At 42.1% G+C, this 26,988-nt stretch overlaps 1 long non-coding RNA gene across 1 annotated transcript; it reads right to left on the bottom strand.

Annotated features, from left to right (window-relative positions):
- Positions 1–17,639: 17,639 nt before the first annotated feature.
- Positions 17,640–26,319, bottom strand: LOC139556843 (uncharacterized). Its single transcript, XR_011671303.1, has 2 exons — positions 25,896–26,319; positions 17,640–17,993 (listed from the first exon to the last, which is right to left on the bottom strand). It is a non-coding gene; the product is annotated as an uncharacterized lncRNA (long non-coding RNA).
- Between the last annotated feature and the right edge of the window lie 669 nt (positions 26,320–26,988).

The raw sequence follows: 26,988 nt of genomic DNA, 5'->3' as shown, positions 1-26,988 counted from the left end.
AGATGTTAGTACCTGAGCAGCAACCACTGGCCAGCTCTATAATGCCCCAGATGTTAGTACCTGAGCAGCAACCACTGGCCAGCTCTATAATGCCCCAGATGTTAGTACCTGAGCAGCAACCACTGGCCAGCTCTATAAATGCCCCAGATGTTAGTACCTGAGCAGCAACCACTGGCCAGCTCTATAAATGCCCCAGATGTTAGTACCTGAGCAGCAACCACTGGCCAGCTCTATAAATGCCCCAGATGTTAGTACCTGAGCAGCAACCACTGGCCAGCTCTATAAATGCCCCAGATGTTAGTACCTGAGCAGCAACCACTGGCCAGCTCTATAAATGCCCCAGATGTTAGTACCTGAGCAGCAACCACTGGCCAGCTCTATAATGCCCCAGATGTTAGTACCTGAGCAGCAACCACTGGCCAGCTCTATAAATGCCCCAGATGTTAGTACCTGAGCAGCAACCACTGGCCAGCTCTATAAATGCCCCAGATGTTAGTACCTGAGCAGCAACCACTGGCCAGCTCTATAAATGCCCCAGATGTTAGTACCTGAGCAGCAACCGCTGGCCAGCTCTATAATGCCCCAGATGTTAGTACCTGAGCAGCAACCGCTGGCCAGCTCTATAAATGCCCCAGATGTTAGTACCTGAGCAGCAACCACTGGCCAGCTCTATAATGCCCCAGATGTTAGTACCTGAGCAGCAACCACTGGCCAGCTCTATAAATGCCCCAGATGTTAGTACCTGAGCAGCAACCACTGGCCAGCTCTATAAATGCCCCAGATGTTAGTAGCTGAGCAGCAACCACTGGCCAGCTCTATAAATGCCCCAGATGTTAGTACCTGAGCAGCAACCGCTGGCCAGCTCTATAATGCCCCAGATGTTAGTACCTGAGCAGCAACCACTGGCCAGCTCTATAAATGCCCCAGATGTTAGTACCTGAGCAGCAACCACTGGCCAGCTCTATAATGCCCCAGATGTTAGTACCTGAGCAGCAACCACTGGCCAGCTCTATAATGCCCCAGATGTTAGTACCTGAGCAGCAACTTGACATTAAACCGAGAAGAACGGGCAGACACACACATGTATTTATTTATTTAACTATGCAAGTCAGTTAAGAACAAATAATTCTTATTTACAATGACGGCCTACACCGGCCAAACCCGGGCCAATTGTGCACCGCCCTGTGGGACTCCCAATCACGGCCGGTTGTGATACAGCCTGGATTCAAACCAGGGTGTCTGTAGTGACCCCTCTAGCACTAAGATGCAGTGCCTTAGACCACTGCGCCACTCGGGAGCCATACAGATGGACAGATGGAGGGATGAATGGACAGACAGACAGGCAGACAGACATACACACTGGCCATATGGCATTTCGGATAGCTGTGATGTGCTGCTGTCCTGTGCTGCTGTGCTGTGCTGCTGTGTTGTGACGTGCTGCTGTTACGTGCTGTGCTATTATGTGTTGCTGTGCTGTGCTGCGCTGCTGTGCTGTGCTGTGCTGTGCTGTTATGTGTTGCTGTGCTGTGCTGCTGTGCTGTTATGTGCTGTGCTGTGCTGCTGTGCTGTGCTGTTATGTGTTGCTGTGCTGTGCTGTGCTGCTGTGCTGTTCTGTTCTGTTATGTGTTGCTGTGCTGCTGTGCTGTGCTGCGCTGTGCTGTGCTGTTATGTGTTGCTGTGCTGTGCTGTGCTGTGCTGTTATGTGTTGCTGTGCTGTGCTGTGCTGTGCTGTTATGTGTTGCTGTGCTGTGCTGTTATGTGCTGCTGTGTTGCTGTGCTGTGCTGTTATGTGTTGCTGTGCTGTGCTGCTGTGCTGTGCTGTTATGTGTTGCTGTGCTGCTGTGCTGCCGTGCTGCTGTGCTGCTGTGCTGCTGTGCTGTGCTGTTATGTTTTGTTGTGCTGTGCTGTGCTGCTGGGCTGTGCTGCTGTGGTGTGCTGCTGTGCTGTGCTGTGCTGTTATGTGTTGTTATGCTGTGCTGTGCTGTGCTGTGCTGTGCTGTGCTGTGCTGTTATGTGTTGTTGTGCTGTGCTGCTGTGGTGTGCTGCTGTGCTGTGCTGCTGTGCAGTGCTGTTATGTGTTGTTGTGCTGTGCTGTGCTGTGCTGTGCTGTGCTGTGCTGTGCTGCTGTGCTGTGCTGTTATGTGTTGTTGTGCTGTGCTGTGCTGTGCTCCTGTGCTGTGCTTGCGCAACATTTGTAGGTCATTTACTTCTTTCCAATAGATTTTAGTTTGGAAAAGGCACAAAATATGACATCGTTATAGGATCCCAAATAATCTGGGTGCATAACAAATTTAAACGATTAAGGATTACATTTATTTCTATCTTCAATTTGCACACAAGGTCCAACCTAAACTTGACTCCTGCTTTTAACCCAACCCCTTTAAAACAGAGATGTGCGGGGGACTGTTGTTGTCAGCTCGGGGATTCAAAATGGCAACCTTTTGGTTACTGGCCCAACGCTCTAAGTAGTGTACCATAAAGTGAAAAGAGTGCCATGGGAAAGCCAAAAGGTTTATGTGCCAGAAGACACAAATAGTGACAAAGACTTTCTGGCTATTTAATTACAGGCTTCTTAATGGCTTCCATGTTGCACTGGAATACCACTGGTGGTGGTGGAGGGATGGAAAGAGTGGGATGGGGGAGGGATGGAGTAAGGGATGGGGGAAGGATGGAGGGAGGGAGGGAGAGAGGGAGGGATAGAGACAGGGAGGGAGGGTTGGGGAGAAGGAGAGAGGGAGAGGGATGAAGGTCGGAGGTAGGATTGAGGTGGGATAGAGACGGAGGGAGGGTGGAAAGGATGAAGGGAGAGAGACATTGATGGAAGGAGAGGGAAGGGGGGGGGGTGGAGCAAGGGAGAGAGGGAAGGAGAGAGGAAAGAGGAGGGAGAAATAGAGAAGGAGGGAAGGTTGGAGAGAGGGGAAGGGAGGAAAGGAGAGTGAGCAAAGGAGGGCAGGATGGAGGGAGAGGAGGGACAGGGAGAGAGGGATAGAACGAGAGGGAAGGAGAGAGAGAAAGAGGGAGGGTGAGTGAGTGAGTGGGTGAGTGAGTGAGTGGGTGAGTGAGTGACATCAGAGTGCTTAACTGTATCCAGATTGTGGCTAATTAAGTAGGGAGCATGCTGTAATGGAAACTGAGTTCAAACTCCTTCACAGGTGTCAAAGAAGACAGAGAAACAATACCTTCTAAATAATGTGGAAAGAGTTTGTATGGGGCACGGGGAGGGGGAATGGGGTGTGCACGGGTAGCGGGCTCCTCTCCTCTCTGGTGGAGTGTGTGTGTGACATTTTTTCTCCATTCGGTCAGGAATTGGACCTGAAAAGATCCATCTCTGTGCTTCACATTTGTGGCTTGTGTTCTTGGGTTTTATAGAACTAAGCGCCACGCACCCATTTTCCCTGCGCCTGCCCGCCTAACCTTGCATAAGTGTAGTATGCCACGCTATACACACTATTGTCTCTGAGTAGAGTGGAGTCTTTATTATCCCGAGGGTCAATTCAGAACAAAGTGTTTTGTTGGTAGCTTAGAAAATAATATATTTTTCTTCAGAGGGAGTTGCTGTGGTTTATCGTAGTGGTATACACATATCTTTCTTTGCAATTATATTCCCGGGACACATAAAATAACGTCCCAGACATGGGTGTGCAGATGGAGACTAATGCCCACATGAGTCAAGAGAGAAATGGGGGGATGAGTCCCAAAGGCACCCTATTCCCTGTAGTGCACTAGTCCTAAGAGGCCGTAGTGCACTACTTTTGACCAGAGTCCTAAGAGGCCGTAATGCACTACTTTTGACCAGAGTCCTAAGAGGCCGTAGTGCACTACTTTTGACCAGAGTCCTAAGAGGCCGTAGTGCACTACTTTTGACCAGAGTCCTAAGAGGCCGTAGTGCACTACTTTTGACCAGAGTCCTAAGAGGCCGTAATGCACTACTTTTGACCAGAGTCCTAAGAGGCCGTAGTGCACGGTACAGGGAATAGGGTGCCATTTGGGATGTAACTGGGGACCTATAATTCTCTGAATGAAGCCTATGAATCTTATTCACTGTTAGTTATTAGGTTTAGTAAATTTACCAGAGATTAATATGAATAAGTCTTTGGAGATGTTGGCAATACAGTTTGTAATGACCTTTTGTAATCCTATAAGGCTTAATGTTAAGACCTACCGCTTTAATACCTGCATGCAATACCATCCCAGCAAGCAAATTGGTTGCAATGACGTCCGGTTGCCGTTTTTGTGACATCATGGTCAGGTTGCATTCTGATTGTATTAGACGTCTAATTGTGTTGTTTTAGGCATCTTTTTAGCAACCAGAAATAAATGTCTTTACTGTAACTGGTTGTCCTGTGGTTATCTGTTGTCACTTCGACCAGAAAAACAGATTTCAACCAAAGATTACATCAATATGACGACCAAAACCAATGTTGCTTGCTTGTCATTGTTATAATCACATCTAGGAATAATGGCGCCGGAGAGAATGGCTGCCGTTTTACAGTCTCCAAACCAATTGTGCTATTGTGTGTGTTTTTTCCCGTTATTTCTAACTTATTTTGTACATAATGTTTCTGCCACCGTCTCTTATGACCGAAAATAACTTCTTGAAATCAGGACAGCGATTACTCACCTCACATTGAAATACGATTTTTTCTTTAACGAGTTGGACGAGAGGGATTTACTCCAGACACCCGACAAGGCCCTCATCCCTGTCATTTGCATGAGAAAGAGACGGAGATATCGAAGACGAAGGTCGGGGTGCCTTGTAAGGATCCGGCGGCGAGTGGGTAATTTGCCTTTACCATCGGTCCTACTAGCCAATGTACAATCATTGGATAATAAAATAGACGAACTACCAAAGGGACATTTAAAAACTGTAATATCTTATGTTTCACCGAGTCGTGGCTGAACGACGACATGAATAACATACAGCTGGCGGGTTATACACTGTATTGGCAGGATAGAATACAGTAGCCTCTGGTAAGACAAGGGGTGGCGGTCTATCTATGTTTGTAAACAAATGCTGGTGCACGATATCTAAGGAAGTCTCAAGGTTTTGCTCGCCTGAGGTAGAGTATCTCATGATAAGCTTGACTCTGTACCGGTACCACCTGTATATAGCCTCGATACTGTTATTTTCACTGTCATTTAACAGTTGTTTTTTTTTCTTTACTTATCTATTGTTTACCTAATACCTATTTCTTACTTAAAAATTGCACTGTTGGTTATGGCTTGTAAGTAAGCATTTCACTGTAAGGAATACCTGTTGTATTCGGCGCACGTGACAAATAAACTTTGATTTGATTTGAAGCTGAAGACCACACTATTTACCAAGAGAGTTTTCATCTATATTCTTCTTAGCTGTCTATTTACCACCACAAACCGACGCTAGCACTAAGACCGGACTAAATGAGCTGTATACAGCCATAAGCAAACAGGAAAATGCTCGTCCGGAGGTGGAGCTCCTAGTGGCCGGGGACTATAATGCAGGGAAACTTAAATCCGTTTTACCTAATTTCTACCAGCATGTTAAATGTGCACCCAGAGGGAAAACAACTCTAGACCACCTTTACTCCACACACAGAGACGCATAGAAAGCTCTCCCTCGACCTCCATTTGGCAAATCTGACCATAATTATATCCTCCTGATTCCTGCTTACAAGCAAAAATTAAAGCAGGAAGCACCAGGGACTCGGTCAATGAAAAATTGCTCAGATGAAGCAGATGCTAAGCTACAGGACTGTTTTGGTAGCACAGACTGGAATATGTTCCGGGATTCTTCTGATGGCATTGAGGAGTACACCACATCAGTCACTGGCCTCATCAATAAGTGCATCGATGACGTCGTCCCCACAGTGACTGTACGTACATACCCCAACCAGAAGCCATGGATTTCCGGCAACATCCGCACTGAGCTAAAGGGTAGAGCTGCCGCTTTCAAGGAGCAGGACTCTAACCCGGAAGCTTATATGCCCTCCGACGAACCATCAAACAGGAAAGCGTCAATACATGACTCAGATCGAGTCGTACCACAATGGCTCCGACGCTCATCGGATGTGGCAGGGCTTGCAAACTATTACAGACTACAAAGGGAAGCACTGCCACGGGCTGCCCAGTGACACGAGCCTACCAGAAGCGCTACATGTATGTCTTTGCTCGCTTCGAGGCAAGTAACACTGAAATATGCACGAGAGCGTCAGCTGTTCCGGACGACTGTGTGATCACGCTCTCCGTAGCCGATGTGAGTAAGACCTTTAAACAGGTCAACATTCACAAGGCCGCAGGGCCAGACGGATTACCAGGACATGTACTCCGAGCATGCGCTGACCAACTGGCAAGTGTCTTCACTGACATTTTCTACTTCTCCCTGTCTGAGTCTGTAATACCAGCATGTTTCAAGCAGACCACCATAGTCCCTGTGCCCAAGAACACTAAGGTAACCTGCCTAAATGACTATCGACCCATAGCACTCACGTCTGTAGCCATGAAGTGCTTTGAAAGGCTGGTCATGGCCCACATCAACACCATTATCCCAGAAACCCTAGACCCACTCCAATTTGCATACCGCCCTAACAGATCCATAGATGACCCATCTCAATCGCACTCCACACTGCCCTTTCCCACCTGGACAAAAGAAACACCTACGTGAGGATGCTGTTCATTGACTACAGCTCAGTAGTCAACACCACAGTGCCCTCAAAGCTCATCAATAAGCTAAGGACCCTGGGACTTAACACTTCCCTCTGCAACTGGATCCTGGACTTCCTGATGGGAAGCCCCCAGGCGGTAAGGGTAGGTAACAACACATCCGCCACGCTGATCCTCAACATGGGGGCACCTCAGGGGTGCGCCCTCAGTCCCCTCATGTACTCCCTGTTCACTCATGACTGCATGTTTAGGTATGACTCCAACACCATCATTAAGTTTGCTGATGACACAACATTGGTAGGCCTGATCACAGACAACGATGAGACAGCCTATAGGGAGGAGGTCAGAAACCTGGCCGTGTGGTGCCAGGACAACAACCTATCCCTCAACGTGATCAAGACAAAGGAGATGATTGTGGACTACAGGAAAAGGAGGACCGAGCACGCCCCCATTGTCATTGACGAGGCTGCAGTGGAGCAGGTTGAGAGCTTCAAGTTCCTTGGTGTCCACATCACCAACAAACTAACATGGTCCAAGCACACCAAGACAGTTGTGAAGAGGGTACGACAAAACCTATTCCTCCTCAGGAGACTGAAAAGATTTGGCATTGGTCCTCAGATCCTCAAACAGTTCTACAGCTGCACTATCGAGAGCATCCTGACTGGTTGCATCACTGCCTTGTATGGCAACTTCTTGGCCTCCGACCGCAAGGCACTACAGAGGGTAGTGTATACGGCCCAATTCATCACTGGGGCAAAGCTTCCTGCCATCCAGGACCTCTATACCAGGCGGTGTCAGAGGAAGGCCCAAAAAATTGTCAAAGACTCCAGCCACCCTAGTCATAGACTGTTTTCTCTGCTACTGCACGGCAAGTGGTACCGGAGCGCCAAGTCTTGGTCCAAAAGACAGCTCAACAGCTTCTACCCCCAAGCCATAAGACTCCTGAACATCTAATCAACTGGATACCCATACTATTTGCATTGCCCCCCCCTATTCTACGCTGTCGCTATTCTCTGTTTATTATCTGTGCATAGTCACTTTATCTCTACCTACATGTACATATTACCTCAATTACCTCGACTAACCGGTGCCCCTGCACATTAACTCTGTACCGGCACCCCCTGTATATAGCCTCGCTATTGCTATTTTACTGCTGCTCTTTAATTATTTGTTACTTTTATTTCTTATTTTTTACTTACCTATACAATTTGATTTGATATGACAACACATTATCCAGTGTTAAATCAACACTGAGAGTGTTACATTTGACACTGCTTAGTGTAAAGCCTTATTTGCATGTATCCAAGAGTGACTTGTCTTTTGAGTGAATTGTAGAGTTACCACCAATGGCTGTATTTGTTAGTGACAGAGACATGGTTGTTGCATTCATCCACTTTCAGTCCTGTGGCCTTCACCAAGTGAAATCCTAATTGAAGACTAAGATATGAGACTACCTAAACCATTTTAACTGGAACAACCATTTCAGTAGTGGGTGCAATAAGTACAAGTAACAGATTGCATTAGTTTAGAAACATTTATGATATTCATATTTGAGTAGCATAAGATTAATTCATCAATAAATGTGCATGCAAAAACACCACAGGAGGTCAGTGGCACCTTGTGGTAATGGCTGGAGCGGAATAGGTGGAATGGTATCAAACACATTAAACACATGGTTTCCATGTGTTTGATGCCATTCCATTTGCTCCGTTCCAGACATTATTATGAGCCGTCCTCACTCAGCAGCCTCCACTGAAAAACAAACAATTCCAACTGATTCAAATAATCAACTAATCATCAAGCTTTGATTATTTGAAACAGCTGTGTAGTGCTAGGCTAAAAACCAAAACGTGCACCCCTTGGGGTCCCGAGGACCAAGTTTGGGAAATGCTGGTGTGGACCATGGTGTTGGACAGACATGTAATTCAATGGAGGCGGCTGAGGGGAGGGTGGCTTATAATAATGGCTGTAATGGAGGGATTGGAATGGCATCAAACACAAAGAAACCATGTGTTTGATGTATTTGATACCATTCCACGTATTCCGCTTTAGCCAATACCACGAGCCAGTCCTCCCCAATAAAGGTGCCACCAACCTCCTGTGGTATAGTTAGACCTATAAGGATGTCTCAGGGGTCTGGTGTTGGGCGAACATGTAGTTAGACCTATAAGGATGTCTCGGGAGTCTGGTGTTGGGCGAACATGTAGTTAGACCTATAAGGACGTCTCAAGGGTCTGGTGTTGGGCGACCATGTAGTTAGACCTATAAGGATGTCTCGGGAGTCTGGTGTTGGACGAACATGTAGCTAGACCTATAAGGAAGTCTCGGGGGTCTGGTGTTGGACGAACATGTAGTTAGACCTATAAGGATGTCTCAGGGGTCTGGTGTTGGGCGAACATGTAGTTAGACCTATAAGGATGTCTCAGGGGTCTGGTGTTGGGCGAACATGTAGTTAGACCTATAAGGATGTCTCGGGGTCTGGTGTTGGGCGAACATGTAGTTAGACCTATAAGGATGTCTCGGGGGTCTGGTGTTGGACGAACATGTAGTTAGACCTATAAGGATGTCTCAGGGGTCTGGTGTTGGGCGAACATGTAGTTAGACCTATAAGGATGTCTCGGGGTCTGGTGTTGGACGAACATGTAGTTAGACCTATAAGGATGTCTCAGGGGTCTGGTGTTGGGCGAACATGTAGTTAGACCTATAAGGATGTCTCGGGGTCTGGTGTTGGGCGAACATGTAGTTAGACCTATAAGGAAGTCTCAGGGGTCTGGTGTTGGGCGAACATGTAGTTAGACCTATAAGGATGTCTCGGGGTCTGGTGTTGGGCGAACATGTAGTTAGACCTATAAGGATGTCTCGGGGTCTGGTGTTGGGCGAACATGTAGTTAGACCTATAAGGAAGTCTCAGGGGTCTGGTGTTGGGCGAACATGTAGTTAGACCTATAAGGATGTCTCGGGGTCTGGTGTTGGGCGAACATGTAGTTAGACCTATAAGGAAGTCTCAGGGGTCTGGTGTTGGGCGAACATGTAGTTAGACCTATAAGGAAGTCTCAGGGGTCTGGTGTTGGGCGAACATGTAGTTAGACCTATAAGGATGTCTCAGGGGTCTGGTGTTGGGCGAACATGTAGTTAGACCTATAAGGATGTCTCAAGGGTCTGGTGTTGGGCGAACATGTAGTTAGACCTATAAGGATGTCTCGGGGGTCTGGTGTTGGGCGAACATGTAGTTAGACCTATAAGGATGTCTCGGGGGTCTGGTGTTGGACGAACATGTAGTTAGACCTATAAGGAAGTCTCAGGGGTCTGGTGTTGGGCGAACATGTAGTTAGACCTATAAGGATGTCTCAAGGGTCTGGTGTTGGACAAACATGTAGTTAGACCTATAAGGATGTCTCAGGGGTCTGGTGTTGGGCGAACATGTAGTTAGACCTATAAGGAAGTCTCAGGGGTCTGGTGTTGGACGAACATGTAGTTAGACCTATAAGGAAGTCTCAGGGGTCTGGTGTTGGGCGAACATGTAGTTAGACCTATAAGGAAGTCTTGGGGGTCTGGTGTTGGATGAACATGTAGTTAGACCTATAAGGAAGTCTCGGGGGTCTGGTGTTGGACGAACATGTAGTTAGACCTATAAGGAAGTCTTGGGGGTCTGGTGTTGGGCGAACATGTAGTTAGACCTATAAGGATGTCTCAGGTGTCTGGTGTTGGGCAGACATGTAGTTAGACCTATAAGGAGCCTTCTGAGACTGACCATGACCACATCACACCACCATCTCCTAAATGGTGAGTTGGTTGGCTATTTAATGATATGCTATACACATCCCAAACTTTAATAAACCTGGTGTTGGCAAAATGTACAATTATGAATAATAACTACTGTTCCCTGAAGGAGGGAATGAGGTATGACATACTATGGGGAGTCAACGACCAATTATATTCACCTGTATATGGATGCTAATGGATGCCGAACTCGCCCTCGTAAGTCCTGCCATCCTGGTTATAACACCAAGGCTCGCATTAATTTCCTCAGTTCAGTACCGCTCTTCAGTGAGCCCAAACCCTCTGATGGAGAGGGGCCAAAATATGTCATACCTCAATCCCTCCTTCAGGGAATAGTAGTTATATTCACAACTGTACGTTCCTTTTCAGTCGGTCACTCGGTGTAACATACTATGGGGACATACGATCACGCCCCAAGTCAGCTAGGAGCCCACGGTAGCCCAAGCACACAGGTTCCACCGACTCCAAAAAGGGGTTACAGAAGCCACCTTTTTCCCTAATACTTACCAGAGAAGCTTGAACTGTCAGAGCCTCATGAGGCCTGAACAGTCAGAAACCCATACAGGGAACCAGAACCTGCTGCAACTTGGCTCTGCACATTGACACACTGCAAGTCCATAGACCGCAAGGTTCCAAGAACAAGCCTGAATGAGCCTGAAATGCCAGGACTTGTACAAGGAATCACAAGTCCAAAACAACCTGTCATGACTTGGTAAAGCACACACGCATGCTGCATAGCATCAACCAGAGTCAATGAACCAAGGCAGCCCAAGGCTCAAACTCACAGGGAACTGTGGTAACCCGGATAAATTCGCAACCTGCACACTGCTTAACACCCACTTCCAGACCCAGCCATAAGAACACTATGAGCCACACTGGGAGCACTCACATCCAAGCGATAAAACCTCACAAAGGTATGTAGGGAAGCCCAACTCGCTGCAGCACAGATATCACCAATCTTCATGCCCTTGAACACTGCCCAAGAAGCCACCACACCCCTAATGGAGTGAGCACGCACAGCGCTAGGCAACCCTTGTCCTTTGCCTGGGAGATAGCCTCCATAATCCGATGAGAAAGACGCTGCTTAGAAAGCACCCTACCCCGAGCTGGATTAGTAACCTGTAAGAAATATGACACAACAGTGCTAGCCTGATTATCAATAATGACGAGACAGCCTACAGGGAGGAGGTTAGAGCCCTGACGGAGTGGTGCCAGGAAAATAACCTCTCCCTCAACGTCAACAAAATAAAGGAGCTGATCGTGGACTAAAGGAGACAGCAGAGAAAGTGTAACAGATGTATAATGTACTCTCCATGCGTTGTGTTTTCACAAAAGAAATAACTTCGGCCAGTAGTCCCAGTTGAGCATCATTTATTTCTGCTGTTGTTAAATGGGAAACAGCACGTTAGTTGTGCAGGGCTTAACAGTGTTGATGGCTGTCGATGGCAAAATCCCTTGCATCACATTTTCATACTGGGCCAACAAAATACAAAAATACAATACAAAATATAACATGTGTAAATACCTGTTGTTAAATGGGAAACAGCACGTTAGTTGTGCAGGGCTTAACAGTGTTGATGGCTGTCGATGGCAAAATCTGTAGCATGAAGACAACTGTGTTAGCCGTGGCTTATGTGACCATGACATCGGTGTATGCTAGCTAACACAATTATTTACAGCAATCATATGCCAAAGCACATCCCAGAAAGCCCCTCAATCCCTAACAGGTACCATATACCCACACATGTATAAAATCAGTAACGTACAGCAAACTTGTACACATTGTAAAATAGAAAATAGAAAACAGTATTCAGAACGTGACCTACCCCTTGCATCACATTTTCATACTGGGAAGACCTGACGTTCGCGATCTCCCCCTATCTGCAAGCGGGGCCAATCACAACACCCCTTATTGTCATCAGAGTTGAACTAACCAATAAGAATGCTTGAACATCAAATACACATTTCTTTAGAGGCAAGTGGAAACATAACCAACCCTGTTACAAAAGCACGCCCCAACCATATCGATGGGGAAAATGGCCCCAACCATATCACAGTTGAGAGGGTGAAAGGTTTCAAGTTCCTTTGCGTGCACATCACTGAGGACCTGAAATGGTCCCTTCACACTGACAGTGTGGTGGAGAAGGAATGAAGAAATTTGTCTTGGCCCTTCAGACCCTCACAAATGTCTACAGTTGCACCATTGAGAGCATTCTGTTGGGCTGTATCACCGCCTGGTACAGCAACTGCATCGCCCACAACCACAGGTCTCTCCAGAGGGTGGTCAGCCCAAAGCATCATCGGAGGCACAATGCCTGCCGTCCAGGACATCTACAGCATCCGGTGTCACAGGAAGGCCAAGAAGATCATCAAGGACCTCAGCCACCTGAGCCACAGCCTGTTCACCCTACTATCATCTAGAAGGCAAAGACAGTATAGGTATAATGTTTACATACTGTTTTATATATATATACTGTATTCTAGTCAATGCTCATCCTATATAACTACTGCTGTACACACCTTTTCTATTCATATACTGTTCATACTGTCTAAACACACCATTCACATACATATATTTCACTGAGTGTACAAAACATTAAGAACACCTTCCTAATATTGAGTTGCACCCTGTTTTGCCCTGAGAACAGCCTCAATTCGTCTGGGTATTGACTCTACAAGGTGTGGGTGCTGGCCCGTGTTGACTCCAATGCTTCCCACAGTTGTGTCAAATTGGCTGGATGTCAGTTAGGTGGTGGACCATTCTTGATACACACAGTGTTGCACAAATGGTGCACCTGGCATCTACTACCATACCTTCGTTTAAAGGCACTTATCTTTTATCTTGCCCATTCACCCTCTGAATGGGCACATACACAATCCATATCTCAATTGTCTCAAGGCTTAAAAATCCTTCTTTAACTTGTCTCCTCCCCTTCCTCTACACTGATTGAAGTGACATCAATAAGTGACTATAGCTTCACCTGGATTCACCTGGTCAGTCTGTCTCATGGAAAGAGCAGGACACCTGACACCACTCAGTGCATATTCCGGACTCTGACATTGCTCGTTCTGATATTGATCATTCCGATATGTCAGTTTTTTGTGATTTTTCTTACTTTTTGATTTATTTTGAGATATTGCTGGGCTGTTGGAGCTAGAAATATAAGCATTTCACTGCACCTGTGATATCATCTGAAAAACTGTGTACATGACCTATAAATTTGATTTGGTTAACACACTGTTAACCAGAACAGTTAACCCACTGTTCCTAGGCCGTCATTGAAAATAAGAATTTGTTCTTAACTGACTTGCCTAGTTAAATAAAGGTAAAATTAAATTTAAAATAAAATAAATTTGACCAGACCACTATGGTCTCAATGGATCAATTTGGTTGACATTGCTTCTAATGTTAGTAGTAAGATTCTGCAATGTGCATCTCACACAATCATTGTCAAAACATAATTGTGATTAGCTAGGTTTCCATCCAATTGGTAACAGATTTTTATGCAAATATTCAAAAATCTGCATTAAAAAATATGTGCATTTTCGTACAGGTGAGGTGTTTCCAGAAAACGGACTTGTTGTGGATAAAAATCAGTGTGTAATGACGTAATGCACACAACATTTACTTTTTCGTTTCAGTTTTCTTGTGTGAATAAAAATCTAAAGTTCAATGTGTTTCCATTGCATTTTCAACTGAACAGATAGTTTTGTCACAAAAACTTGTTGCATGAAATAGCAAATGTGCCTTCTCTGGTCTTGGCATCTGAGCTCTGGCCAACAGCTAGCAGATACAGTGCCTGTAGGCTGTGCAGATAGGCTAATATACATGATGAGATTATTATGGATAAGAGCAAGAATGTTTTTGGGGGTCAAAGGTCAGTCAAGCATCTATCAGCATGTCATCAGAATAAGACCCTCGGTATTTATTGGAAAGGAGCATCAAGCTCCTTTACTTCCATATGATGAAGGTTATTATATCAATATTTGCACATAAATGCGTTTCCACCTCCATTTATCGCATAATTAATTTCACCGACACAAGAAGATCCCACCATGTCAAACGAACAAATGATCTGTTGGCACAAATTATCTGTTGGCACATTGTACCGAAACTTCCTGTTTCCATTACAGCTGCCGTGTTTTTTAAATGTATCATATGATATGACTTTACTTGCACAACAGATGTGGATAGAAACGTGGTTACTGAGAATGATAGTTTCATAGTAACTAATCCTATATTGTTTCTTAAAGATGATCTGAATCGTTTCCATCTACAGACATGTAAAACCCTCTCATGCATTTAATATCTTACTGATGCAGATTATTTTATAACTCGTTCAACCGTTAATTATCCAATTAAATTAATTAATTAAGGTTCCAAGCAGCACCGATTATATTCGTTCTATGTTCTATCATAGCATTTAGAGTCCGAAGTGAAGAGTTTTGTTGGTCTTTCTATAAAATCCCACGCAGGATGAAATGTTACAAAATGTGCTATTTCATCACCCCATTACTCTACGGAATATGTTAATGAAAATGCTGCAATTTCATGTATTTTATAGAATGGTTCCCTGAACAAAACAACTTTTATCCAAACATGGATAGGTCTTTAAACATACCAATTAAATCAATAAAACACATTGGAAGACTTGGGAAACAAACGATACCCACAGTTAAAAAGTTTATTTGGGATTCGTGATGTTTTGACGTTATCTGATTACTCCAAGAACTTGATTTGGAATATACTGTGGGTAGTGTTATGCTACTTTATTTTAACGTTTATATTTTTATGAATATTGAAATTGTTTGTGTCCTCTTGAGCTGCATGTTAGATGATAGAGGGGGGTATGTCACTCAACACCAACAAGTGATGCCTTCAAACCGGTGTGAATCAGACTTGAATATACCTCTCCACATCAATTTAGAGTAACATTTTTTATCAACTTATTATCAATATATTGTTATCTAATTTTAGCCGGTAATTGTGATGGAAATTGAAAGCACAACGTAATAATGCAATGTATATTTGAATATCGGCACAAACGATGAGTTGTGGTAATAATCATTAATATAACGTTTATTCAATAAATTAAATTACATTTAAGGGAATTTAATCAGAAATTAAATGTCGAAATATTAAAAACTTAACCGATTATGTAGATGCAGTTTCTCTTTTACAGGTATCGTTTAGTGTATCTTATCTTAGTTGGGATATGTTATTGCCTTTCATGGAGCTTAACCTACTGTAATACGATTTTAAAAATAGTTATTTTTTATTTTAAACTGAGCTCATGGAATTGTTAAGCAGCCAGACAAAACAATGATATAGCCTACCACACATTCACACTCACACACACACACACACACACACACACACACACACACACACACACACACACACACACACACACACACACACACACACACACACACACACACACACACACACACACACACACACACACACACACAGACACTCAGGAATACACTAATCCAAATGGAGAGTCCAAACAAAGCTGCCAGTTGTTGTTTGGATCAAGAGGGATATAGCACGAAAACAGATCCAGCAGGCTGGATGGTATGGTCTGGCTATGGTTGACCATCACATTTCAAATATTATCAACGTTCCCCTCCTTGACGTATAGTGCGCTACAGTATTGACAGTGCAGTACGTCCCATTACGCACAGATGTGTACATTTTAGAGGGACATGGACATGTCATGGATACTTATTTGATCCAGACGGTATAGTCGCGCTCCTCAATTTGTTCAGAGTTGTCAAACGAATATCTGTGATTTTAATATTTTTATTGGACTGACATAATACAATAGGTTAGATCCTATATTTATTATTTTATTTTGGGTCGGGTCTCTGGACCCCGCCCTGTGTGCTACCGTTTATTTTACGACAAGGGTGAGTGAAGATGTATTTTACTGAGCGCATCCCGACTCTGTCTGGGGAGACAGACTTTGAACTTGAACTCAGATCTTTTTGTCTAGTCATTATATGAACTTAAATAGGCAATATGGTATTTTATGAAATATCGATTGAAAGAAAGTAAATCGAAAGTGCATGGTTTGCGTTTTTGTGTAGATTGCAGCCTGAGAAAGTTGAGTACCTTATCCGTAAGCGTTACCTTCTAATATCTGTTGACATATTGACATACAGGCCACCTGTGGGCTGCCATTCCCGTGTACCATATGTGCATCAGAGAAGCATCAGGGAGGTTGAATGAAGTCAATGGCCATCTGCGTTTTCTAAAACATTGTGTCATGAAAATATGAAAAAATATCCGTCCTTTTCGGTCTTATTTCTCATTTGAGGGGAAATGGTCGTTTTAAATCCCTATAATCCCTATATGAGACATTTTGAAAATAAAACGTATAAGCCAAATACCAATTCCTCAACTCGATCCATATGAGACGCATGGCATTGTCAACCAGACACTTTTCGTTGGATTAAAGTGTGAGTTAAAAGACGAAATTGTTTGGGCTATTTGCTCGACTGAAATAGGTCTATACCTGCTTAATGGGCAACCCCCGTCTTTTTTGGTTGTTGATTATTTCGCATTTAATTTGTTAGGTTATTGAAAACATGTTCCGATAGTATGCAGCACTTATGAAACAATAGGTTATAGAGAGGACATTAGTGAGCCAATTCCAGCTGTGCTCTCGAATCTCAAACTTGATCGATACGAATTTGTGGACCTTTTTGAGATGTCTGAGACGACTTTGAATGCATGAATAGGCTACTTCTTAGAATGGTCGTCCTTGACCTTGACCTGTGACACAGACAGAGGCCATAAAGTGACATTTGAATAAGTGCGAGGATATTTACATATTAAGTCTTGAAAATAGAGAATAGAGGAGACGCATTTAAATAGAAATCTGAATAGGCTGTTTTTTAATGAAGGAAGCAGTCCGTTTTCTCATATCTCATGCTCGAACTGAAATTACTGAATGAACGTCTTGCAACTCTTATTAATATTTCAGTAATTGTGATAAATGTTTTATTTTTAAGTGTGCTTGATCAGTATGCAACTGAAATATAGAGCCTATTGACTTAAACGCACGAATGCATATGCCTATTGCAGGTTATTCACGCAAACGAGATTGAAGAGATCACAAGATGTAACATCTTTCCAAAAGTTGTGACATTGAACATATATAAATGCTATGTTCAACAATGCTTTATGTATTTGAGCATTTTTTTAAAGCTTTTTGTTAATGATTTGACATTCTTTTTTATTTTATCAATCACAATCAGATCCTCGATCAAATTCATTCATGACTGGATGCGTGTAGGCTAAATCTTGTCCTCTCAGACGTGTCCCTCTGGTTTCTTCTGGATGATGTGAGTATTCCTGAGATCCCATGACATTTGAACGCAATTCTGAATGTTTTCTTTGTCAGCCTGTTTCACATGTCTTTAGATGGATGTAGGGCATCTACGTTGGCCACATCTAAGGTATACCTCTCGAGGAGATGAGGTATGCATCGCACCATAATTCCAGGCTGCCTTTTAAAATGTATTGTTTGCGTTAAGTCTTGGGGAACTGCATTGTAGCTAAACTGAAGAAAGATAGAGAAAAAACGAGAGAAAAAACGATAATTAATTGACTGAATGTGGGAGAGCACTCAAACATAAGAATACAGAGTATAGTAAATACATTTTATACTCAGCTGTTATCAATACCGTGTCATCTACCTACTTGGAAGTAGCCTACAGATGTAGGATCTTAATTTGATCACTCTTTTTTTATGAGAATGTTCATGCACAGCAGGAAATGCAAACTTGCAGTGTATTGAAGGTTTAAATAGGCTTGTAAAGTTTGTAATTTCCACTTTAACATTTCAGACTTGATTTGCCCTAACGTAAAAGGTAACAACCCACACAAAAATTACAATTAATTATAATCCACATAATAATTCACATTTCCTGTTGCTGCAGCATTATTTTCCTACTGTAGCAAACCGTCTCAAATTAAGATCCTACATCTGTACTCATGCCGACACATACATGCATTTGGGGATGTCTTGAGGTTTCAAAACGAGGCTGCTTTTATCTTCATTCTAAGTCTTCAAATTCTAAATTCACTTTCAATTATGATTTGTGTCGTAGGCCACATGCATGAGAATATGTCACATTATTGGGGTATTTGTATGCATTTCTGGTGGGTCGAAACAAAAACGACCGATGTGTTTTCATTATTCTTTGTAATACACAATAGTTCTAAACTTCAGCTTGGAACTTCATTTGTATAATTCAATTGTAGCATGTCACATTTAATACACATTTATTCGTGGTTGTTTTTCGGTTAGTATCATCAAACTTTTAAAATTATATTTCACACGGTATTTCTGTGGGGAAGGAACTTTGAATTGCAGCTAAATACGTCCGTGCATTGTATTGGGAATGTACTGTATAGGGCAGGCTAACACTCAATGCACCATGATGTCACCCCTTGTGAATGAAACACCTGTTGAAAATAGGGAAACTACACAGAACAGGTTTCACAGAGCAGGTTTTACATTACATGTTGTCTTGATTGGACGTTGCTTTTGAATTTAAAATGCGTTGCACGGTACAGTTCTTACATCCAAGACAAGCAGAGAGCCCCACGTGGATCTGAAGAAATACTATGTCTGAGTGAGTATAACACGTTCATATTCTGAGGTTGGTATTGTCAATTTAATGCAAGTGTAGTACTTTGCAATTGTAACATACAAAATAAATTGTCATTATATTTTATCAACATTGTTCTCATTAGCGATGGAAAGCGTAAATAGAGGCATCGTTTGTATTAGCTGCCTGTTTGTGGTGTGGCATACATTATTAGTGTACATGTCCCACTGACAGAATAATCCTGACTTTTATTTTACCCCATGCAGTTTGATGCATAAAAGATAGGCCTTCATCAGTAGCCTATAGGGCATCCGTCCTTCCACACCCAATAACCAATGATTAACTCATTAAATTATGGAAGAGGACATTGCTGCACGTGCACAATTTATTCATATTAAATGTTAAACATTTCGGGATGTTAGTGTTGTAGGAACGTTAGTAGCATAGACCTACAGATTCCGTATAGGCTACTGTAAATGTTAACATATTCATGTTTATATGTATTGTATTATAACATAATCTGATATTATATTGTAACTTATTATACTGTGTTAAAATAAATCATGTTTATATGGTATGTAATATATAATTTGTAAACAAGATACAATAATAATATTTCCTTATCAATAGCCTATGATGTTTGTTCACTGAAGTCAAAGGTTATAGAGACCTTAACAAAAAATCAAGCTTATTTATTTGAGAAGAAACTACCAATAGGCCGGCAGTGTGTCAATAACCGTGCTGGTCTTTTGTTGTACTGTCTGGACAGCGGCTGTCTGAGCTCTACCTTGAACTTGGACTTCCGACGAGATGTGTCTGCATCTGCATCTGGAGTTTTTTTTTCTGCGTTCAAGTGATTCAAATAATTGGACACATTGCTTCTCTATACTCTATATACTTATACTCTATACCTATATTCCCTATACTTTTCTTACTAGCGTTGATTCCGCTGATTGCTGCTTTTTTAAAGGGAGGTTCAGCCTCTTGGTTGTGTTACCTTAGTTGAATGCACAGATTGTAAGATGCTCTGCATAAGCTAAATGGAAATGAGCCAAGAGACAATATGCCTACATGTAGGTCCTGTGCAGGCTAAATGAAGACAATCTATCCTACTGTACGCCTGCATGCCATATTTGGATATGAAAATATACTTTAACGTCTTTTTATTAGATGCATGGGAATCCATTTGATGATTAGTATCCACCGCAGCGAGGGAATTCATGTTGTTTGTCAAATTCAAACTGTTCTTATGATGTCTGTATCCCACTGTGATATTACATAGCCTACATTCTGAATTTCATATGTGAAGCTACATTGTTTACGCAAGTTTTTTACAGAACTGACCTCTTGTTGTTTCCCCCAAAACCATATGGCCTAATGAAAGGGAAAACTGCTTGAAATGGTTACATTTGAAACACATTCAGAATCAAAATAGTATGGTCAAATAACAAGTCGCTGTCTGCGGTATTAGTCAGTGTGAATGTACTGGGTTTAAGGAGCACCTTTGTTATTTCATATTCCTTAGATCCAAGAAAGAAGCGCTTTTGCTCTTTGGCACTACTGCAACTCAAAACAGCAACGCAAACACCGAGGCTTTATACAGTGCAATGGCCCTTAGCTATATGCCAAGTATATATAGGCTACATCTACACTCCCCAAACTATGTATTTGGCTAGTGAAGCAGAAACGTTTCATTTGGCTCTAGTCTATAATACAGCATTTTGGATTTGAGATTAAGATCCCTTTGACCTCACATCCAAAATGTTGTATAGAGTGTAGACCCAAATAAAACCTTTTATCTTCACTGTCCAAATAAATACAGTATATCTATATCTATAATTGTTTCGCATAGACCCTGAAAAACGTTGCTTGACTGCTTACCAACTTGGTATAACAAGACAAAATCCCCCTCACAATAAAACAAACATAGTATGCTATTTGTGGTTCAGACCTACTCTGCATCGCGCATGTATATGCAAATGTATTTCAATTGCCTAATCTCGAATAGGAAATCGTAAATGATGGAACATATCCGCAATGCGACATTAACCGATATTGATAGTTCAGTATCTCATCATAAGACGCACGTGAGGAAATCCACCCTCCTCTGTCAGGCAGTCTCCCCTCCCCCTAGGTTTGCTCGTGCATGCCTAGGTGTGGCCCTCGCGCGGATTTGGTTATGAACTGTTTGCGGTTAGCAGGCACACAAGCACTTAAACAGTCACATTTTCTATTCATTTAAGAAGAATTTTGATTTACCTGCACATAAAGAAGCTCAACCAAGGATTGTAGTTGGCTGTCAGATATTGTGATATTTGAATCACTGTTATCTTGAGCTGATACATGCCTTTAGGTGCACTTTATCAGCAATAGGGTAGGAAATACAGGAAACTATCTTCAACGATTTATAAATGCTGCACATGTTGCGTCATTTTACATCGCTGAGTGTAAATGTTTTTTCCCTTGTGGATGACAAAATAAAGTCAAAATTACAAAAAGTCAATGTCTAAAATATATTTAAGAACTGTTTGAATCAAATCCGTCATCAAATGATTTCGTGGACTTGGCTCAAAATAACATTCATATTTAACTGTTATTAGCTTATATTGTCAAGGGAAAAATCAAATAGTCTGCATTATTTTATTCAAAAATGTATATGGTTATTCTGAGAGATCAACTTGTTCAGGCTACTGTAGTCATACATGCTAACGTAACAGAAAAAGCATACTGTATTTACACAGATATTAGTCGTAGGCTTGCCTGAGCGCACCAGACACAGGCCTGTCATACACGAGGCACTACTGAATACAGTCTGAAAGAAGATGGTCGAAACTGCATGTGCACAGGAAGAAACCTGAGCCAACATGACTAACTTTCCAAACCTAGAATCCCAGAATCCTTGAACACTCGAGGTGTGTGTGTGTGTGTGTGTGTGTGTGTGTGTGTGTGTGTGTGTGTGTGTGTGTGTGTGTGTGTGTGTGTGTGTGTGTGTGTGTGTGTGTGTGTGTGTGTGTGTGTGTGTGTGTGTGTGTGTGTGTGTGTGTAAGCACGCGCTATGATATTATATACTATGCTTTGCTATGCATATGTATGTATCTGTATGTATGGAAAAGTGATTAATTTAACAAAAAACAATATTTGGTGTAAAATAAGAAATGTGACTTAATGTCGATTGAAACGTGTTTTAATCTACGTATCCTAGACGCACACACATAGTTCCTACAGAACACTGCTTTGGCATTAGTAATACACACATATAAAATTACTTTTTAATCTGACGTCTCATTCCATACTTTAATTCGATTAATATATATTTCCATGTTCCTCTCAATAAAAAAACTCGAACAAAATATCTAATTTATTTTATTTGTGGGTTGCTTTGAGAAGTTATCTGTGATAATTCCAATTCACTTTTACGCATGGTTTTACGCATGGTTTTACGCATGGGTATTTTGATTGATATGAGTTTTTCATGCCTATAAATATATTTTACAGTTCATTACTTTACAAATATCATGATCGTGCAGGATATGTTTCAAACCATGTTTCCAAATGTGAGCGCATATTTAGGTTAAATTAAGTGCACGAAACTCCATCTCGAGATTGATCTTTGTCGTTTGCTTATTCGATTAAACAACTAAAAAACTTGCCTATTCACTACGCTTTGATGACTTAAACGACTAACATATTTCTGTGGTCATTTTGATAATTATATGTTTGATTTTCAAGCATAGCCTGAAGTTGACAAGGCAGTTAGCTAGTCGTAAATAACTGTAGTAGTTTCGACATAGAGCTTTACCTGCAGTCAATCACTCCATCCATCCATCCATCACTCACTCACTCACTCACTCACTCACTCACTCACTCACTCCATCACTCCATCACTCCATCCATCCATCCATCCATCCATCCCGTATTGCACACCAGAGGCTACTTCAGAGACTTCTACGTGATCCGCCAAGATACTGCGTCATTCTCACTATACCACCAGTGAGATTGCACCACAGTTTTAGACATTGCGATGTTGCCGATTTGGTACAGATGTAGAAGTATTTGAGACAGTTTGTTACAGCAGGAAAATAATCCTGCAACAACAGAAAATGTTAAATATTATGAGGATTACAATTAATTTAAAAAAATTGTAGGGGTTGATACATTTTCGTAAGGGAAAATCAAGTTTGAAATGTCAAACTTCAGAATCCTTTTTAAACCTCAAATACACTACAAGTTTAAATGAAAACGTCCTGCGTTGCATGAAGGTTTTCCTGCAACAAGGTGATCAAATTAAGATCCTACATTATCTGGCTTGTTCTATTCTGTTCTATTCTATTATATTCTGTTCTAATCTATTGCATTGGAAAAACCGACACATTGTTAAAGAATCCGCATAGAAAAGAATTAATAATTCACTGAGCTATAGAGGAAATCCTTATGTAAACAAATGACTGGTACTAAATCGCATGCTTTATGTGGTGAGCAGGCAGGGGAGCACACATGGTAGCCCCACCACAGGTATGTAGGTTCCTACGCGGTCTGTCCACTATCACCATGGGGACCTGCCTAGCGGGTGTGGTGGTGATGCGGGCCCCAACCCAAAGTTTACTTCCCAAATGATTCTTCCAGCCCTGCTGCCCGGCGAGACAGAGCTAGCACGATTTTACGGACGTGTGTGTTAAATCTGGACAGAACTCAATTCCTGACATGTGCATTTAGCAGCTGCTGTTCAACGCTTGTTCACAACACTACGCTAGGCTAAGCTATATCACACTATAGTGAAATTATTCAATTGGTGCTTGAAAAGTACATGCGTAACTGTCGGCAAGTGGTTGATTTTAGTTGATGGTGTACAGCTAGGCAGCGTTTCCCAAATCGCTCCTGGGGACCCCAAGGGGTGCACGTTTTGTTCTTTTCCCTAGCACCACACAGCTGATTCAATTAATCAAAGCCTGATGATTAGTTGACTATTTGAATCAGCTGTGACGTGCAAACATCCAAATGTGCACACATTGGGGTCTCCAGGACCGAGTTTGGGAAACGCTGCCCGGGCCTATGCTTGTGAGGTAAGAATATAACAACGAGGTTGGGGTCAGTCCCATCCGATCTATGTCCGGTCAATTTAGGAAATGAATCAGTTCATGAATTGAACTGTAATTTCCATTGTTTCATTTTGGCATAAGGTTGCTGGAATGGAATTGATGATATTCGACCCCTATCCTGACCTCTACTCCTGCATGCATGTTGCAGCATACTAGACTTCTGGATCAGTTGTTTCTTCTTTTATAAGCGGTGTTGGGGAGTAATGAACTACATGTAGTAGTCACTAGTAATTGAACTACATTTTGCAGTAGTTTGGTGGTAGCTGAACTATATTCAAATGATGGTAGTGTTTCCAGTAGTTCATTACTGAAACTACACACTACTTTCTTTGCAAAAATAAAATATGGGAGTAGTCAAGAATTTCCTTTCTTTTTCGGAAGCTCACCGGCCTGATTCTCACTTGAAACATATTGTTTTGTTCTTGTTTAATAGGCCAAATTACACATTCTGTTAAGATCTCACCCCAAAGTGATCTGTTCTTGCAATTTGTAGTCTATGACATTTCAGACTTAGATATACTAATTTATCACGAAGTAGTTTGCATGTAGCGAACTACTTTTTCAAAGTAACTTTAGCTAATTCAACTATGTGTTTCTTAAGAGTAGCTTTAGTGTAGCTTAAAACTTCTTCCAGTGTGAAGTAGCTTGGTAAAACTATATTTTCAGAGTAGCTTCCCCAACACTGTTTATAGGTTTGCTATGTGGGTAAATAAGGAAATATAACAGGAAATATTATATTGGACATGATTTGGCTCATGGAGATGTAACATTTTAACTCTCATTGAGATGTTTAATCATTAGCATGTATTATAATTATTTAGAGGATGCTCCATCGCTCGCATGAGGGTAGCTTCACTAGAATGTTTTAAATCTCAGTTATCAGAATACTAAGAGATGACAGGAAGATCTACTTCTCCATGATCATATGGCTTCGTTAGAATTAGGTTATGGTATAGAAGGAAATATTTGGACTTTCGAAGCACTGCAACTTGTATTGTGTCATTGTTGGGTGCTAGTTTACTGCAGATAAAGGATATCCTGAACGAATAATGGTCTTATAACCCAAAGTAATGCAATTCTAACTCTATCGTTGAGTAGACCTTTTATTGCGCAGGGAAATGTAATGTAACCCATCTACCCAATATACATGTTGTTGTCTTCACACGTATAAGGACGCATAGGACTATAACTGTATTGTCATAGGCCGGGCCTGCACGCTTTTCAAGAAGCTTACCGCCCGATACAGAACGTTGGAGTTATTTGACATACCTGTATAACACCCAAACTTACAGATCCATTCATTATCTATGGCACTTCCACTCTCAACCAGAGGAACACGATTGAAAAAGGACTCTAAATGAATCATAACCATAGTCATTTTTCATGCTGTAGAAATTATTGGCGTGATATCTTTATCAGGTAAATATGTATCTCTAGGGGAAAATGCTCAATATTTGGTTACAAGTTAAAGGTTTTCTTTTTTTTAAATGCCGGCTTGGCAACTCCCCGTTAACAAGAGAACACTATGTATACTTGGAATCGTGTGGTGGGTAAACCTCGCTAAAAAAATTACATTGCAACATTTGTATAAGCCTATAAACCATCCATCGAAATCCATATAACATGGATAACATTTATTAACACTTCACAGTGGCAACGTTTCATGACAGAAAGCACATGCGTTAGTTGTAGTAGCCTAATGCATTGTTATTGCACGTCTGTCTGTCTCCTCTTCGCCACACAGCCACATACCTATTAGTTGACTTGTCCCTTTAAAAACACCGGAAATTACTCGAGCCATATATTGGAGTGCAGTCCTTCCTTGTCTTTATACTTACTAGCCACTCCGCAGGTATTTCAGAGCCAGGGTCTGTAAACTACAGAAGGAGTTTTCATGCATACTCGACAGCGTGAGTGTGAAGTTCATTCTTGTCTGTCTAGACTCTGATTACGACCTTGTTTGTCTGCGTTTTTTTTTTACCTTGACCTTGGACTTCCGTGCAGCTGCCATTTGGATGAGCCGGCCCTCCATATCTGTAATCTCCGGACAGGAGACAACAGAGTACTAGTTGTCTCTCTGACGACGAATTACAGCCATCTAGTTGTAGCCTGGCTTTCCTTTTCCTGTCTAGATATCCATCTAATGTGCACAACTCGGGCACAATGGTGGTACAACTGTTTCGCTATCAGCTTACAGTCGATTGGACCAGAGATTCAAGTGATCTGAATTATTTTAGGATAGGCCTAAGCATCACAAGTAAAACTGTTTAATTTGTTGAATATTCAGTAGTCCTGTCCTATTGTCAACCTCCAAAACACCGGGACAACCTTTGGCGTCCTAAACACATATTAGAAACATGTGACTTCCATCAGAACATTTACATTGCCTATGATTTTATGATTTTTATGATTTTCCACATGTTAATTTAGACTATTATTACCAGTTATAGACATTAATGCATTAGTCCAAAGGAAAGAAGGACAAATGAATCAGAAACGGAATCTTTATTCCAAACTATGAATATTTGTAATAAATAAATGGTTATGGTTATGCACACAAATAAAGATTCGTACATGTGAACCAAGGCTCCCGTGTGGCGCAGCGCTCTAAGGCACTGCATCTCAGTGGCGTCACTACAGACCATGGTTCGATCCTGGGCTGTATCACATCCGGCCGTGATTGAGAGTTCCATAGGGCGGCGCACAATTGGCCCAGCGTCGTCCGGGTTAGGGTTTGGCAGGGTAGGCCATCATTGTAAATAACAATGTGTTCTTAACTGACTGGCCTAGTTAAATAACATTTTTAAAAACCTGGTCCAACCGCTTATTTTTATTTCAGCTGACA

The sequence above is a fragment of the Salvelinus alpinus genome, chromosome 28 (assembly GCF_045679555.1).
Source record: "Salvelinus alpinus chromosome 28, SLU_Salpinus.1, whole genome shotgun sequence".
Classification (NCBI taxonomy): domain Eukaryota; kingdom Metazoa; phylum Chordata; class Actinopteri; order Salmoniformes; family Salmonidae; genus Salvelinus; species Salvelinus alpinus.
Note: the sequence above shows the minus strand (reverse complement) of the source record. Positions and strands in the feature narration are given on the sequence as shown.